This window comes from Vicia villosa, linkage group LG4 (assembly GCF_029867415.1).
Source record: "Vicia villosa cultivar HV-30 ecotype Madison, WI linkage group LG4, Vvil1.0, whole genome shotgun sequence".
NCBI classification, from domain to species: domain Eukaryota; kingdom Viridiplantae; phylum Streptophyta; class Magnoliopsida; order Fabales; family Fabaceae; genus Vicia; species Vicia villosa.
This window is the reverse complement of record NC_081183.1, coordinates 27,078,059-27,085,893: the sequence shown is the minus strand read 5'-3', so window position 1 is coordinate 27,085,893 and position 7,835 is coordinate 27,078,059.

Here is a 7,835-nt window from a genome sequence, read left to right as displayed (position 1 = left end):
ATTCTGAGTGATGTAGAAAAAAGGGAAGGGCAAAAACTATTAGAGGCAGGAATCATATACCCAATATCCGACAATAAATGGGTTAGTCCCGTATATGTCGTGCCTAAGAAAGGAGGAGTTACTGTGATTACCAACGCGAAAGGCGAATCTGTAGCACATTCAAACTGGATGGAAAATGTGCATCAACTATAGAAAGTTAAATAAAGCCACTCGTAAAGACCATTTTCCTTTACCTTTCATAGATCAAATGCTCGAGGTCTTAGCCAAACATTCCCATTTCTGCTATCTTGATGGTTATTCAGGATTTTTCCAAATTCCTATCCACCCTGATGACCAAGAAAAGACTACGTTCACATGTCCTTATGGTACATTTGCACATAGACGAATGTCATTCGGACTTTGCAATGCACCTGCAACCTTCCAGAGGTGCATGATGGCGATCTCCGCTGACTTTTTGGATGGCATGAAGGAAGTCCTTATGGACGATTTCTCTGTCTGTGGAGAAAGTTTTGAAGGATGTTTATCAAACCTTCAAATGGTACTCAAATGATGCGTGAGTGTAAATCTAGTACTTAATTGGGAGAAATGCCATTTCATGGTCCGACAAGGGATTGTACTTGGACAAATTGTGTCTGACAGGGGGATTGAAGTAGATAAAGAAAAATTGAAGTAATAGAAAATCTTTAACCTCCGAAAACTATTAGAGAAATACGAAGTTTTTTGGGACACGCCGATTTTTATCGACGATTCATAAAAGATTTCTCTAAGATAACTAAACCCCTAACTGAACTTTTAATGAAAGATGCTTAATTCATTTTCGACGAGAAATGCTTAAACGCTTTCGAAACACTTAAACAAGCATTGATCTTAGTGTCAATTATTCAGCCTCCAAGTTGGGACGAACCTTTCAAGATAATGTGTGATACAAACGACTATGTCGTAGGCGCTGTCTTAATACAACAAAAGGATAAAAAACTTCATGTGATTTACTACGCGAGTAGAACCCCAGACCACGCGCCAATGAACTACGCCACCGCAGAGAAAGAACTCTTAATTGTGGTGTTTGCGTTAGATAAATTTCGATCTTACTTAGTAGGAGCAAAAATCATCATCTATACTGATCATGTCGTGATTAGATATCTATTAATAAGAAAGATGCCAAACCAAGACTTCTTCTATGGATCCTACTCTTATAAGAGTTTGATTTGGAAATCAAGGATAAGAAAGGCACTGAAAACATAATGGCTGATCACTTATCTAGAATGGAAGGTGTAGCAACCTGCCCTAAAAATATAGACTTTTAGAGTCGCCACCTATTCTGAAGGGCGAATAGGAAACCCTACCCAGTTAAGATATTTCGGGTAAGTTATTATAATCAGGTTGAGGGAAGGTGTTAGGCACCCTCAACCCTTTCCTAAGGTTTTATGTTCACATTAAAGGTTAATGGCTAAAATTGAGGTTTATATCTAAGGAAGTGAATAGGGGAAAAATGAGATTTTAGGGAAGAGGACTCGCCTTGGTTATCCAAGTGCCTACGTATCTCCTTAGGGAGAATCAGAGTCAACGTAGTTCGGGCACAGGGTTGTACGCCTTAGAATTTGAAGTTTTGAATTTGATTTGAAAGGCATTTTGAATTGCCTAATTGAAAAGGATGAAAATCCGTAGTATCGTGGTTTAGTGTGTTTTGAATGTTTGTTTGGGCGTACAACCCTGCTTTGATATGTCACCGTTAGATGCGATGATCAATAGATTCGATCAGTATAGCTAACGAATTAGTGGGGCATTGCTGGTTACTCAGATCGATAGATTCGATCGTCGCGGGCAGCAAACTAAATGTGTTTTAAATTTTATGTATTTTTTATCTCTTGTCTAATGCGACTAATAGATTTAGTCGGTTTGAAAAGAGAATTAAGCTAGGATCATTTATATTATTTAATAAACAAATTAAATAATCCAAATTATCTCTCGCCTAATGCGACTAATAGGTATAGTCGGTTCGGGGAGAAAATTAGATTGAATTATCAGGAAAAACAATTGAACAACTAATAAAATTATCAAACAAAAATTAATTAGTTTTTTTAATTTAATTTTTTTTTGTTTGCGCAAGGGGGGTGTATCCTGTGTTCAAGGTAGGAATTTGGGGTGTGTGGATAGTAATAGGGCCTGGCCCATTAACATCAAGGATCCGTTGGATCCAGTATCACGCTGGTGCACGGAGCTGGGGTGTACGCTCAAGGTCATAGCCGTCTGATCTTAATCCGCGTACAATGGATGGCCTGCATGTGTTTGAGGTTGAGGGTGCATGCTAAAGGGACGGCATGCGATCATAGTCTCGTCGCCAGCCAAGTGGCTATCGTGAAGCCACTTGGCATTGATCCAACGCTGGTGAAGGGTTAAACCAAAAAAAAACCCACATTTGTTCCACTTCTCCGATCTCGCTCTCTCTCTTCTCTTGCTTTCCTCTCTTCCCTTCTTCAACACAAACCCAGAAAACAAACCCAGAAGAACAAGCTTTCGGCCACCGCCTACACCCCAATTCGCCCAGAAAGCCACCGTAAAACCCAGGTTTCTGGTTGATACTCAACCGGAACCTTCAAACGTTCATCCCCTTCAACCCAGAAACCCATAAACTCAAGAACCCAGATCCCAACAATATAACCCCAAAATTTTTCCAGAATTTAAATCAAGCAAACGCGAACACACATGCAAATGAAAATCTAAGCCCTAAGCTAAGTGGTTCATTGTGTTTACCTTATGATCTTGAATTCAGGAACGTGTAAGCTCCTCTCTAATCCCTTATCTCTGTCTCTAATTTGTAGGTACGACGCTGAAGATCAAGCAGAAGGGTTTCGTTCGCGGCGGCGCAAGCGTTCTCTCTCCCAACTTTCTTCTTTGTTCCCAGGTATAGGATGAAGAGCCAAGGTCTCTAGGGTTCGCGTTCGTAGCTGCGCATGGGTCTCAAAATTCCCGAAATCCCCCCTATTCTAATTCTTCTTTTTTCTTTTATACTTAGGTTTAGGATTCAATTTAGTGAAATATTAGATTCAGGTTATTTGTTGATTCAGATTGTAATCTTTAATAAAAATCTTTTATTTGATTCAAGTTTTGATTTTGTTTAAGTTTGATTCTCTTTGCGTTTTGATTCTTGATTTGTTTTTTGTTCGTTTGATTCACGCATGGGCCTGGGCAAATTGTTGGATTAGGGTTTGCGTATGGGATTGAGCGGCGCCGCTGGGAAGGAAAAGGATTGCAAGATGGTGCCTAGGGTTTCTCCCTGAGGGAGAAGGTGTACAGGGCCCGGGTCGGGTTGACCCGGTCCATTCTTTGGGACCCACCGAGCCCAAGGTCCGCCCCACTGATCCACTTCAGCATTGCCTAAGCTGGCCCATTAGAATATCAAAAACAGCAACAAACGAAAGCCCAATACCCTCACTTGACTTGTTTAATTAATTAATTAATTAATTAATCAGTAAATTAAACTAATTAACTAATAATATACCCCTAATAATAACCCAATGAAAAATACTAATTAATAATATTCTAATAATTAACAATAATATATTAATAATCCTAATATTAATCTAATTATTAATGGTAGAAATAATAATATTGACACTAGTAGTTAGTAATAATATTACTTGTTTAAAAGGCTAAATAAATAGGCCCAAAACACATTGGATCTCAAATTTTTGCTTTTTACCCCCCCCCCCCCCCCCCATTTCCTTTTACTCAATTTATAAGGGAGTTTTATAAGAGATCGAGTTTAATAATAGGTATATTAAACCCTTTGGCTCCTAATTTTTAACGTCCTTAATAAATTGACAGCTGTAAATTATATCGGGTAAATTTTGGGATATGACAGCTGCCCCTATTTAATTACCTTGGATTGAATGGCGTGAGAATACGCAGGTCTCACGCTTTTCGGATCGAAGAGTTATTAAATAATGGAAGACCCCTAAATTTACCTTGTAGTTAGTGTGAGAAGTTTGCTATAGTGCTAGCAAGCTTTTCCCGCACCAATAGGAGTCACTTGCCCTGATTCGGACAAGTTTACCTGTATAGAAAATCGTTTTGTAAATGCGTATGCATTGTAGATGTATGAATGTTTACACATGTAAATGTTGCGTGTATGCAAATGAGTATGTATGTATGACAACTCCAACGCCTTATCTCCTTATCACCCATTGAATTTGCTTAACCTTTTTGAGATATTTGCGAACCCTAGTTCCGATTGTATTTGAGGGGAGATGATGTACTGTCTTTCATAAGATTTCCTGAAGAGGTTCCTGAATAGGGTATATCAATGACTGGTGTAAAGAAGATTAGGCTTTAAACAAAGCTCGGGGGCGAAATGTCTTAGAGAAGACTGAATGAGGAAACTTCTTTGAAAACGCAAGATATGTATTTAGAAAGATTGGATAAAATTTTGAAGAATATTACCTAAAGAGGTTGAGATATGTCTTAAACAAGATTATCTAGAAAGGCTCCTAAAAAGGATATGAAATGTCTTAAACAAGACTACCTAGACAGGTTATGGTACGTCTTAAACAAGACTGCCTAGAAAGGTTCCTAGAAAAGATATGAAACATCTTAAACAAGATTACCTAGAGAGGCTCCTAAAAAAGATATGAAATGTCTTATACAAGACTGGCCTAAAAAGATTCCTCTTTTTCCAGGGTATGACAGAAGGGATCCAACCCGATGAGGTACCTATTAACGATGACTTCCCTTATGAGAAACTTTTAGCTCAGTTAGAGGAAAATTCGGTCGAACATTCCATGACATTTAACGATAACAAAACAAATGAGGTTGTGAAATCAATGTACACCAAAACCACGCTACCATGGTACGTTGACTTTGTCAACTACCTAGATGGTGGAGTTTTACAGCCAGATCTAACCTATCAACAAAAGAATAAATTCTTCCATGACTTGATGCAATATTATCAGGACAAACCACTTCTTTTTAAAAGAGGATCGGATGGTATCTACCGTCGATGTGTTCCCGAAGAAGAAGTAAAAATATAATTTGCCATTGTCATTTTGCTCCTTATAGAGGACATGCAAGAAATTCAAAACCTGTGCTAAAATCTTACAAGTCGACCTCTTTTGGCCTACTCTATGGAAAGATGTCTATATCGCTATTATAAATTGCGATTGGTGCCAACGCACTGGTAATATCTCTAGATGCGATGAAATGCCCCAAAAAGGCATTTTAGAAATGGAAGTCTTTGATGTGTGGGGAATAGATTTCATGGGAACGTTTCCATCTTCATTTGGAAATAAGTATATACTCGTCGTTGTCGACTATGTATCAAAATGGATCGAAGTTATAGCCTCACCGACTAACGACACACGGGTAGTTATCCGTCTCTTTAAAAACATTATCTTCTCTAGATTCGGCATTCCTAGATTAGTTATCAGCAATGAAGGTTCCCACTTTATCTCAAAAATCTTTGAAAAGCTTATATTGAAATATGGAGTCCACCACCGCGTAGCAACACCCTATCATCCACAAACTAGTGGATAAGTAGAGGTTTCGAATAGAGAAATTAAGAAAATCTTAGAAAAAATGGTTGCCATCTCTAGGAAAGATTGTTCTTCAAAGCTACACGAAGCTCTGTGGGCGTATAGAACAGCTTTTAAAACTCCAATAGGAACCACGCCTTTTAAATTAGTTTATGGTAAATCATATCACTTACCGGTAGAACTCGAACATGAAGCTTATTGGGCAATTAAAACGCTTAACTTAGACTATATCGCCGCTGGCGAAAAACGTATTTTAGACATTCATGAACTAGAAGAACTTAGATTAGACGCTTATGAAAATGCCCACATTTTTAAAGAAAGAACAAAAAATGGCATGATAAGCGCATATCGAAGAAAGAGTTTAAGCAAGGCAACGTAGTACTCCTATTTAATTCTAGACTTAAGCTTTTCCATAGAAAATTACGATCTAGATGGTCTGGCCCTTTTGTGATTACTAAAATATTTCCAAGCGGAGCCGTAGAAATCAAAGGTAGATCTTGCGAACCGTTTATAGTGAATGGACAACGTATAAAGCTCTATTATTGCATGGATAATATAAAATATTACACATGTTTGAAACTTACCGAGCTTCCCGCTCATTCTTTGAACTAACTATGTTTGACTCGTGTCGAGCTATCGACATTAGACAAAGCGCTCAGTGAGAAGCAACCCACATTTTAAATTTATTTTATCTTTTTCTTTTCTTTTATCTTTTATTCATATTTGTTTTATCTTTTATTCTCTCATTCATATTTTCTGTTTTTAAAATCTCATCTTTCTCTTATTTCCTTTTTTTTTCTTTTTTTTCTCCTTTTATCTTCGGCATTTGGCCAAATCTAACTCAATATTTCCATGATTTTGAAATTACGGTAAGACAAAACTCAGATGTTATATATGGATGTCGTGACATCTGATCTGACATTATAAAACAGACAAGGTAGGCAAAACAAAATAGTGCAGAAAATAAAGAACACAACAGAATTGTTCACCCAGTTCGGTTCAATCAACCTACTCTAGGGGCATACCAAGCCAGGGATGAAGTCCACTATTAGCAGTATCAATTCAGAGCTAAACTCCCAGTTTACAACTCCTCACTTAATCACTACCCAATGACCCCTCTACCTAGGTTCTCCCTAGATATGGAATATCTCCATTCCACTCACAATCACAGCAATGATGTCTAGCAGTTAACAACTCAACCACTGTGTCATACCCCAAAATTTGCCCATCATATTTACTCATATTGCAGTCCATCTGACTTTCAAATGCTCAAAAATACACAAGAAGGAAGCACGCAGTCTCTCTCCTAAACAACAACCCACAATTAGGGTTTTGCTTCTCTCCAAGTAAAATCAGTTTCTGATACCTCAAGGGGACTCTATGGCCTCTCATATTATACAAAGGATACTCACCTCAAGTTTCAAGCTCTGATTCCTAAGATTGCTCGATCAACAGCTCAAACGGTCAACAGTCGACCAGTTTGACCTAAAAGTCAACTAAACTTTTACCAGCCATAACTTTCACATGGAATATCAGAAATTTCCCAAATAAAGCTCATTCTCAAGTAAATTCAATTCTCTATAACTTTCATGTTGGGCCCGAGGTCAATAAATGCTCCCGCCTAAGAGATATAAGTCAAAACATTACAGGTCCTTCTAGAAGCTCGCAAAAAGTTGTTTTTTGTCAGGAGCTATATCATTAAGATAAAATCTCCAAATGCAAAATATGTTCCAAAGTTCCTTGTAGAGGACATCTTGAGCTTTCCAAAAAGTCCTAGAACACCTTCATATGATAAATATTGAAGGAGTTAGGGCTTGCACAAGTTGGGCGATTTTGAGAAAATGCACATAAGGCAAAGTGGAGAGTTTTGGATATTTGGACTAATGGGCCTATGTTTTGGATTCTAATCACACATATGATCCATAAAAGGGCCTATAAAGTCATCCTTATATTTTTGGCATTTCTATTTCTTTTTATTTGAATTTTATTCATTTAAAATGCAAATAAATTAAGTAAAAAACCAAAAATAATGAATTAAATTATGGAGCTTTATTTTGGATCACATAAAGGCCCAAGAAACACCAGGATAATCATTGAATTTCGATGGGGAGGAGTTTGGATTTTTTTTTTTGAATTAAATCAAGGAAAAATAAAATAAAATCAAGTTGGTATATGATTTGATTTTTTTTCAATCATAAAGTCACTCTTGGGGCTCAAGTAAATCAAATATTTTGATTTAAATAAGATTGTACATCAAATTAAGGTTTCATGTTGATTTTTTCAATCAAATTTTCTTCAAATTTTCTC